The sequence below is a fragment of the Apodemus sylvaticus genome, chromosome 2, assembly GCF_947179515.1.
Source record: "Apodemus sylvaticus chromosome 2, mApoSyl1.1, whole genome shotgun sequence".
NCBI lineage: Eukaryota > Metazoa > Chordata > Mammalia > Rodentia > Muridae > Apodemus > Apodemus sylvaticus.
Genome location: NC_067473.1, coordinates 24,244,939 through 24,254,596, shown reverse-complemented (window position 1 = coordinate 24,254,596; position 9,658 = coordinate 24,244,939). Strand labels below are relative to the sequence as shown.

Genomic DNA, 9,658 nt, shown 5'->3' with positions numbered 1-9,658 from the left:
GGTTTTCCAGAGGACACAAGTCAGGTAGCTCCCACTGGTGGGTCTGTAACCCCAGTGCCGGGGGTGGGGGAGATGGAGGGAAATCCAACACACTCTGGAGGCACTGAAATGTACAGGGCATACACATACATCCCCCCACACCGAGTAAACCCAATTAAAATAAAAGTTACCAAGGACCTGGAGAGCTGGTTCATCAGTGAAGAGCGCCTTGCTGCTCTTCCAAAGCACTGCGGTTTGGCTCCTAGCACCCACGTGACAGCTCACAACTGTTCCAGAAGATTCCTTGTCCCCTTCTGGCCCCAGCAGGAGTTTCACACCTGTGGTGCACTTATATACATTCAGACAAAACATCCATACACGGAAGATAGAGATAAATCTTAAAAAGAGGAAGCTTGTTAACATGGATACTACATTTGGAATGTCAGGCAAAGCACCACCAGCCCTATTCTCTGAAGAAGAGCGAGTGAGTCCCAGGAGACCAGCTTGCTCTATCAAGGCCATCATGGACACACAATTGGAGCAAACATTGGAACCAAGCCAATCCGGTGTCAGTCACACACACTTAGCTCATCAGTCACCTGAGAATCCAGTTACCATTGGCCTTATTTCTTCTCATGCGCACCGAGCACAGGAAACCTATGGACAAAAGAGCAAAAGAGAAAGATTTTATATATATATATATATATATATATATATATATATATATATATATATATATATATCCTGGTTCCTTCCAAGAGTTGCTTAGACTCTGAAACTACCTATGTTATTATGGTGAACTCTGCCTTTAGCTTTTGAATTTACGCACAATGTGTGTACGTGCCGAGTGAGTACTATTGAACAAGTCAATGAATATTCCCACTCAAATCCCTTTTAGTTTTGCTATACCCAGGGTTCTAGAAGCTTAAACACAAGAGCTAAAGGTGTAAGCCTTGGGGAAAGCAACAGCTGTGTGATTGGGATTTGGCAAAGATTTGCAAGATGGGACACAAATTATTGGTAAGTGGTACTTTAAAAAAAAAAAAGGCTTGTTTTATTTTAATGACTGCTCCGTGTGAGACCACATCCGGGCCACTATGTACAGACAGGGAAGCTTTATTTCTTGCTCTCTTCCTCCTTGGACTGAGTCTTGTTCTCTTCCTTCTTAGCCTGGAGGCGCTCCTCCTGGCGCTTCCGTGCTCCCTTGGTCTTGACCCGCGAGCCTCAGCCAGCAGCTGCTTGAGGGGGCCCTGTGTGCCTTCAGCTTGTGGTTGTGCTCCATGCGAATCCGCTTGTGTTCGAATACATTCCCTTTAGCCTTCAGGTACAGGCTATGATACATACGGCGGTCAGTCTTCTTAGATTCCCGGTATCTCCTGAGAAGCCAGCCTCTCAGAAACAGGAGCCTCATCCTTCTCACCCAGGTCACCTTCTCAGGTATCCGAGCTTGGCGGTACTCTTCCTCTTCCCTATGCCCACATGCCTGCCCTTCCGTTGAGCCAAGGTGTCTTTCCGGGGAGCGAGCCCAGGAATGGACAGTCACAGGCTTCCGGGTGACCAGCCCATCTTTGATCAGCTTCCTGACCTGCTGACGGGAGTTGGCATTGGCAATTTCGTTGGTCTCACTGGGGTCCAACCAGACCTTCTTTTTCCCACAGCGGAGGCAAGCCTCTTCTGCAGCCTGAGCGTACTCATGGCTGCGGACTCAGTAGCAAAAGGAAAGCGCGTAAATCAAGTTTTGAAACATTAGCAATCCAAGAGAAACTAATAAAGAAAATAAAGAGGAAACCCACAAGATAGCAGGAAAATGCAGGGTATATTCTGACAAATCATATGAATTCAGAGCATTAATTTGATTTTTCCCTTTTTTAACTTTTTATTGTTCCTTTGTGAGGAGCACCCTGATCCCACTCATTTTTCCATCCCTCCGTATCAGCCCTCTTCCGCTGTAACCTCCCCCCAAAAGAAAATTAAAAAATAAGAATATGAAAAAATTATTAATCTTGTCATAAAAGCTCTAGTGTGTCACACAGCATACCCTTTTGTCCCACAAATCTTTACTTGTAAATACTCATTGCTATGAGTCCCTGGTCTGTTTCAAGGCCTCTGGCTTTCTGCTATTCTATCAATACTGGATCCTCACCAGGACTCCTCTCAGATATCTGCTCGTTGCCCTGTGTCATGGAGATCCTGCAGCTTTGGATCTGCAGGACTGCCCCCTTGACTAACTCCAGCAGTTCATAGCTGGGGTAGATATTGGGGTGGGGCAACTCAAAGCCCTGGATCTGGGCCTGGGTGGTAGCTGAGTTGGTCGGCCTGCCTGCTCTTCTACACCCACACCACCAGGGCGAGCTCTCCAGGACTGCCTAGGCTAGCTCGCCCAATGCCACAGCAGGCGAGGGGAAGAGCCTTCTCTCCTGCTCTCACAAGCTGCGGCCAGCTCCTGTGAGCCTTCACCACCAGGGCTAGCTCTACTGTGCTGTCCAGGTGAGGAGCAGGACCTGCTTTCCTGGGTGCTGCAGCCAATGAGAGGCAGGAACCACTTTCTCGCTCTCAAGACTGCCAGAAGCATCTAGAGATGAGGGGTGGGGAGGACAACCCTCCCAAGCTCAGAGCACCTCATGGCAGAGCACTAGGGGCCAGCTCTCCTGAGTGCCAGTAAGGAGAGGAGCCATTCCTGCACAGCCCTTGGACATCAACACCGTCTTAGGTGGCAGCCCAGACCAAGGACATACAACATAGCATTTGGTGGTCATGTGAGCCACTGGACATCAACACAGACCCCTGCTGCTCTGTGGCCACGGACATGGCAATAAGGGCCAGCAGTTCAGCGTGGCCTCAGGTGACAGCACAGGATACCCACAACAGTCTATTCCTCTCCACCCTGTCTCCAGTTCAGCCTCTCTTCACAGTGCTCAAACCAGTCAGCTTCTCTTTCTCCCATCTATCCACTCTATATTCGCACATCACGATGGCTCCCAATGCGGAGCCTCGATGTGTGTTTCTCAGGTCACATGACAGTGGGCAGACCTCTCGAGAACTCAATTTTTTTATTTACATTTCAAATGATTTCCCCCTTTTCTAGACCCCCACTCCCCGAAAGTCCCATCAGCCTCTTTCTCTCCCCCTGTTTTCCCACCCAACCCTTCCCACTTCCCCGTTCTGGTTTTGCCGAATACTGTTTCACTGAGTCTTTCCAGAACCAGGGACCACTCCTCCTTTCTTCTTGTATCTCATTTGATGTGTGGATTATGTTTTGGGTATTCCAGTTTTCTAGGTTAATATCCACTTATTAGTGAGTGCATACCATGATTCACCTTTTGAGTCTGGGTTACCTCACTGAGTATGATGTTCTCTAGCTCCATCCATTTGCCTAAGAATTTCATGAATTCATTGTTTCTAATGGCTGAATAGTACTCCATTGTGTAGATATACCACATTTTTTTGCATCCACTCTTCTGTTGAGGGATACCTGGGTTCTTTCCAGCTTCTGGCAATTATAAATAGGGCTGCTATCACTTCCAGAAGATCCTGCTATACCACTCCTGGGCATATACCCAGAAGACTCCCCAGCATGTAATAAGGATACGATAACTCAATTTTTTTTAAGCGGACAGATTTAAAATGACTTTTTACAAAAGGAGATGGGATGGGTGAGTACCTCGCTGCTGGCCTGCATTTCACTAAACAAGTGTAATTTAACGCAATGAATATCACTACACACTCGGCTAGAACACGAAATCTTGGCAATTACATAAATATATAGCTATCAAAATTGAAACTACACTACAAGCTGGAAAATGCTATTCGTTCATTGCCATGATAAGACGGACACTTACAAAGTAAGTGTAAAAAAGCCAGTCTGAAATGTTTGAGCGGTGACTTTCATAGCTCATGAGTCACATCAGCAAAGATGGAATGAGAGGAAAATTACAGCACTGGTTCGGCTGAAGCACTCACAGGCAAGGGAAAGCTTCCTTTATGACTCACTTTCTTGGTAATGTCCCCACCTTTAGAGAGGAATTCAAAAGAATTCAACCTGGCTCTTCAAAAGACCAGCTAATTAAATAAAGCCACTGCTTGCTTTTCGATGGCACGCGTAAATCTTTTCTAGATATCGCACAGTAAGGAATGTGAGTGCGGAGGAGCACGGATGATCACACTGATGTGTCACTGTTTGAGCTCTACAGAGCAAAATCCACAAGATCTGTGGCAAGCGTGGATCCTCAAGGAGAGTCAGTAGAGTAGTTGAGAAAATAGTACAATCTGTGAAAGATAAAAACTCCTCTGTCCACCTTTTTGATTTACTAACAGTACTCAGAGGTACTCGCCAGGAAAACTCTGTGGAGAATTTTCAGAAAACTGCCAGAACATATCCAAGAGCACACACACACACACACACACATGTAAGCACACTGAACAATATGAATTGTCACCTTTACAGGTCGTCAGTTGCTGAGTATTTCATAATCTGAATTGCCTTACTTAGGGTTTCTATTGTTTGACGAAACCGTGACCAAAAAAGCAAGTCGGGTTGGGGGAGGAGGTTTATTTAGATTACACTTCCCCAACATGGTTTACCATCAAAGGACATCAGGGCAGGAACTCAAACAGGGCAGAGACATGGCGGTGGAGCTGGTGGGAAGGCCATGAGGAACGCTGCTCACTGGCTTGCTCCTCATGGCTTGCTCAGGCTGCTTTGTTATAGAACCCAGGACCACCAGCTCAGGGGTGGCACCGCCCATGGGGAGCTGGGCCCTCCCCTATCAATGGCTAATTAAGAAAATGCCCTCCAGGCTTATCTCTAACCTGATCTTATGGAAGCATTTTCTTCAATTGACGCTTCCTTCTCTGTAATAACTATACTTGTGTCAAGTCGACATAAAACTAGATGACACATGAACAAATGTTTTGTTTTTATTGATGCATGTGTGCATGTGTGTGTGTGTGTGCATGTGTATGACAGAGAGTGATGTTCATGTGTGCATTCACATGTATGTGGGTGTGTGTACATTTATCGGTAGATACATGTGAGGCAGGGTCTCTCACTTGATCCCAAAGCTTGCCAATTCAGTTAGTCTAGCTATCCAACTTGCGTAGGAGAACATATCTACACCTCCAGAGCACTGGGTTTACTGGTGGACCACTGCACCTGCCCGACATTTGGATGTGTGCTGAGGATTCAAACTTCAGTCCTCATCCTTGCCCAGAAAGCCTTTACTGACTGAGCCACCCCACCCAGCCTAATACATTGTTTTATTTACTCCATGCTATCATGGGCTATGCTTTTTTATAGTTTCTTTTCCTCCAATAATATGTAATGGCCATGTCCACAAATCAAGACACACAGCTCTACCTCACCTTTAAAATTCCTGCATGGTTTGTCACTGAATGGGAGTACTACACTTTAACTATTTCGTTTGTCAGAAATATTAAACTTGATTCCTTCCAACAAAAGAGTAAATCATTGCAGGGGCTGTTGTCTCATCAAATGTAAAGTGTTATTTTTATTCCTCAAGTCTAAGGATACATACATCCAAACAACAGACATTTGAGGTTGTAGATTAAGTGTCTACATCTCTTTCCATTCAAATTCTCAGTCACCCATACAACAAATAATTCAGCAGTACAGGAAAGTCATCTAGTATACTATTACATTTAGAAAATTACCCAGGTTATGCTAATCATTTGAAACATCTCTACCCAAGAGAGTTATTGATATAAATATTACTGTAATTTACAGCTTTGCTCTTTTGAAGTTATTCATCTACTTTCTATTGAAAACTCTGTACAATAAAATTAGCTGTGTTTTGCTTCCAGCCCCATGTACCCTTCTGGTCCTGTTACCCCACACTGTCAAACTGGGTTCTGTCTGTCTCCTTTAACCCAAACTCTTCTCTCTTCCCTCTCAGCTCTTCAGTAGGAAGTCTGCCCAGGGTCACAGTCTACACAAAATGCAATTTTTCAGTCCTCCCTTGTTCCCACAAAGATGGCATGAGGCAGTAAGGGAAACATGGGTTCTCACGTTTGACACACATGTGTTCAAACGCTCGGCAGCTCTGCACAAACGCTTTGTCACTGTGAGACAGGAAGTAAGCAACTTGGCTCTCCCTGCCCTTCGTTCTTCTCTTCTGGAAGATGAGATGCAATCTCTTGCTTATGCCTTAGGCATTTGAGACAGCATGTAATTCACTGCTAGAAGGGAAGTGTGTAGCTTAGCAGATCACATGTGTGGGTAGTGTATAAAGCATCTCTTTACTCTTTCCACAGAGTCACTCTGAGTTGTTTTGTTCTGGGAAGACGTGGATTAATGTAGGTTTTATGAAGCCCTCTCTCACCATCTCCACTGTGTCCTGGCTAGTTTTTCTGGTTATCTGTTCTCCACTGAGATACCTGCTCAAGGATTGGGTCACTTGATGGCTAAAGATAGCCAGAGGAAACACAAATCTTCCTGTGGAACTGTGTCAAGCAAGCCAAAGATAAGGAAAGTGAAAGCAAGAATGAGCTACAGGGAAAACTCGCCATCTTCTCCAGTTGGACTGCTGGAAATCTTGGCTTCTGAGAGTCAGAGTAGTGCCAGTGAGCCACAGAGAAAGAATCGGCTATTACTCACAGACTCTTTGCATCGGGCACACAAGGAAAATAGTTAATCCTCAACTTTAGTTCAAAGTAAGGGATAAGGGATGAGAAACAGAAATAAAAATCGTGAGACCAAATCCACAGTGCGCAGTGGATCTGGCCCCCCAAGAACAATCAGCACCGAGTGGCACTAGAAGAACCACCACTGGTTACACTCAACACAGTTCAGGAGCTGCCTTAGGGATTTACTGCTGTGAAGAGACATCGTGACCGAGGCAATTCTTACAAAAGACAAGATTTAATTGGGGTTGGCTTACAGTTTCAGAGGTTTAATTCATTATCATCATGGCAGGAAGCGTGGTGACACACTGAGAGTTCTACATGTTGATCCACAGGCAGCAGAAGGAGAACTATGTCACTGGCCACAGCTTAATCATCGGGGACATAAAAGCCTGCTTCCACAGTGACACTTTCTCCCACAAGGCCACACCCACTCTAGCAAGGCCACACCTTCTAATAGCACCACTTTCTATAGGCCTATGGGGGCCAATTACATCCAAACTAATACAGGAACATTTTAAAAAAGAAAGCGGAGATTGGAATATCTGTTGCAACAATAAAGGGTGAGAAATGAGGGAATCTCAGTCAGAGAGAAAAAAGATTTTCTTCGAGGTACTAGGACCTCACACATGTTAGGTAAATGCTATATCATTGCCACTGATATTACCTATAAACTTTTATTTCCCTGAATTGAATGTCATCTCTGAGGCTTACTGCCTCAGTCTGCTGACCTAGGTCTAGTCCTGGAAGCTTCTAGCCTCTATATAATCTACTCTAGGCCTAGAATGTTTTAGAGGCTCTGAGACTTACAGGTGAAAATGCTCACTCTCTCTTGTTCCTTCTGAGCTCTCACTGGCTGGTTCAATTCAGCTGTTCTGGCTCAAACTCCTCTCCAAGATGACTGACTCTAACTGGCTTCTCTCAGTTTCTGACTGAATTGCTCTGCTTGGCCTCAAACTAACTCTGGCAACCTGTTCTAATTTTCTGGCTCCTTCTCACTCTCTGACTCATTCTGTCTTCACCTGTGTCTAGCTTGTTCTCTCTTCAACCCATCTCTGTACAACTCTCCAGGTAAAACTGCCTCTCTCCTCTCTTTCTCTCTGCAACGTTCCCATAAGTAGCTTCCCTTTCCTCTCTTCTCCTGAGAGTTGGGCGTATCCTATTTCGTCAGCTCTTTCTCTGACTCATCACTTTGCCTGCTGCTCAATTAGACATCACTTTCAAATATAGGTGTATCCTTCTACAAACTAACTTTCTCTTCATTGTTTTGGATTAAAGCTGTGTACTAAGTGCTGAGTCATACCACAACTAGAAACAACTGTTTTTTTAGTAAATAACACAATCTCAAGTTTCACAGTGTGATCACATATCCTGCAACATATACCAGTCTTTTTTTTTTTCTTTGAATTTTACTTTAGATAATATCTTACTATGTTGCCCAGATCAGACTTGTTGATATTCTGTCTAAGCTCCACCCCACACTTACCTGGCAATAGTCACATATGCCCCGCCCCATAGACCTGGCCCACTATAAAAGGGGCTACTTGCCCCTCCTCTCCCTCTTTGCTCTCTCTCTACCCCCCCATCCTACTCTCTCCTCTTTGCCCCTTGGGCTCTCCTCCCCTCCCCCTCTCTCCAGGTGGTCATGGCCGGCCTCTACTTCTCTACTCTCTCTCTCTCTCTCTCTATCTATCTATCTATCTCTCCCACTAACTCCCAACCTCTACCCTGAATAAACTCTATTCTATACCATGTCTGTGTGCGTGTGGTCCCTCAGGGGGAAGAGGTGCTGGGGCAAGGGCCCACCTGGGCACCCTCTCCGCCCCCCCCACTGTCCTGCCACACTCCCTTAACCCCTAATCCTCTCTTTTTAAGCCCCCTTTCAAGACTTGGATTTACTTTGTTGCTCAAAATAGTCTCGAACTCATGACTTCTACCCACCCATCCCTAACCTCCCAGGTCCCATGATAATATCTATGAGGTCCGGGAAAGGTTAAAGGATTTTTTTCAATATAATGAAAGTCCCGTAATTCCATTTTCTAAAATTCCAGAAAGAACTCTGATCAATTTTAAATTATTTCCTTATGCTCTCAGGCTGACATGAATCCACAAGCCACACTTTCCAAGTCTGTGAATACTTAGCAAGTATGGCGTATTCATCTCTAGAGTCTAGGCCACTTCTGAAGTTTAGGTACAGTCCAGATAATTCCATAGCGCCAAAGCAAAAAAGTCTAACTAACCTGCGTGTGTTTATCTTCCCCTATGAGTTTATAAACACACCCCTTAAAGATAAGGACTATGTCTTAACTATATTTGTCATGCCCTAGACTCATTTTTTAAGTTTTATGACAAATTTTTGTTCGATTTATTCTATGTGTTTGCCTACATATATGTGTGTGCAGTATGTGTGCCTGGTACCCATAGAGGTCAGAAAAGGGCATTGGGTACCCAGGAACTGGAGTTACTGATGGTTGTGAATTATCCTGTGGTTACTTGAAACTAAACCAAAGTCCTCTGAAGGAGTAGCAAGTGTTCTTAAATAATAATTATGTAAAGTAGATGATTTAAAAAAAAAAACAACAACAGAAATGGCCAGGTGGTGGTGGATCTGTTTAATCCCAGGGAGGCGGAGGCAGAGGCAGATGGGTTTTCATGAGTTCGAGGTCAACCTGATGTACAGAGCTTGTTCCAGGACAGCTGGGGCTACAGAGAGAAACCCAGTCTCCCCCCGCCCCCACCAAAAAAAAAAACCAAAAAAAACCCCCAAAAAACAAAGAGGATTTATAGGTGACGAGTAAATGAAGTTTAGGGCAAAGTTCCTTAAGCAAGTCTCTAGGACCAGTTTGTGTTGGTTTTCGCTTTATTTTCAACAGTGTGCCGGCGCAAGCTCAGTAGGAGTGGTAGTAATCTTGCTTTCCCCAAGAACGAGTATTTCGACGCATAAGAAAGCCATGGCCAAATGGAGAGAGCTGTCTCAGCAAGTCGAGGTACACAGAGAGTGTCCCGCTCAGGAATCCTGCTGCAGCTCCTGGGAACAGCA

General features: G+C 45.0%; 1 pseudogene; it reads right to left on the bottom strand.

Moving 5' to 3' along the window:
- Positions 1-1,095: 1,095 nt before the first annotated feature.
- Positions 1,096-1,674, bottom strand: LOC127677316 (60S ribosomal protein L19-like; annotated as a pseudogene).
- Positions 1,675-9,658: the final 7,984 nt, after the last annotated feature.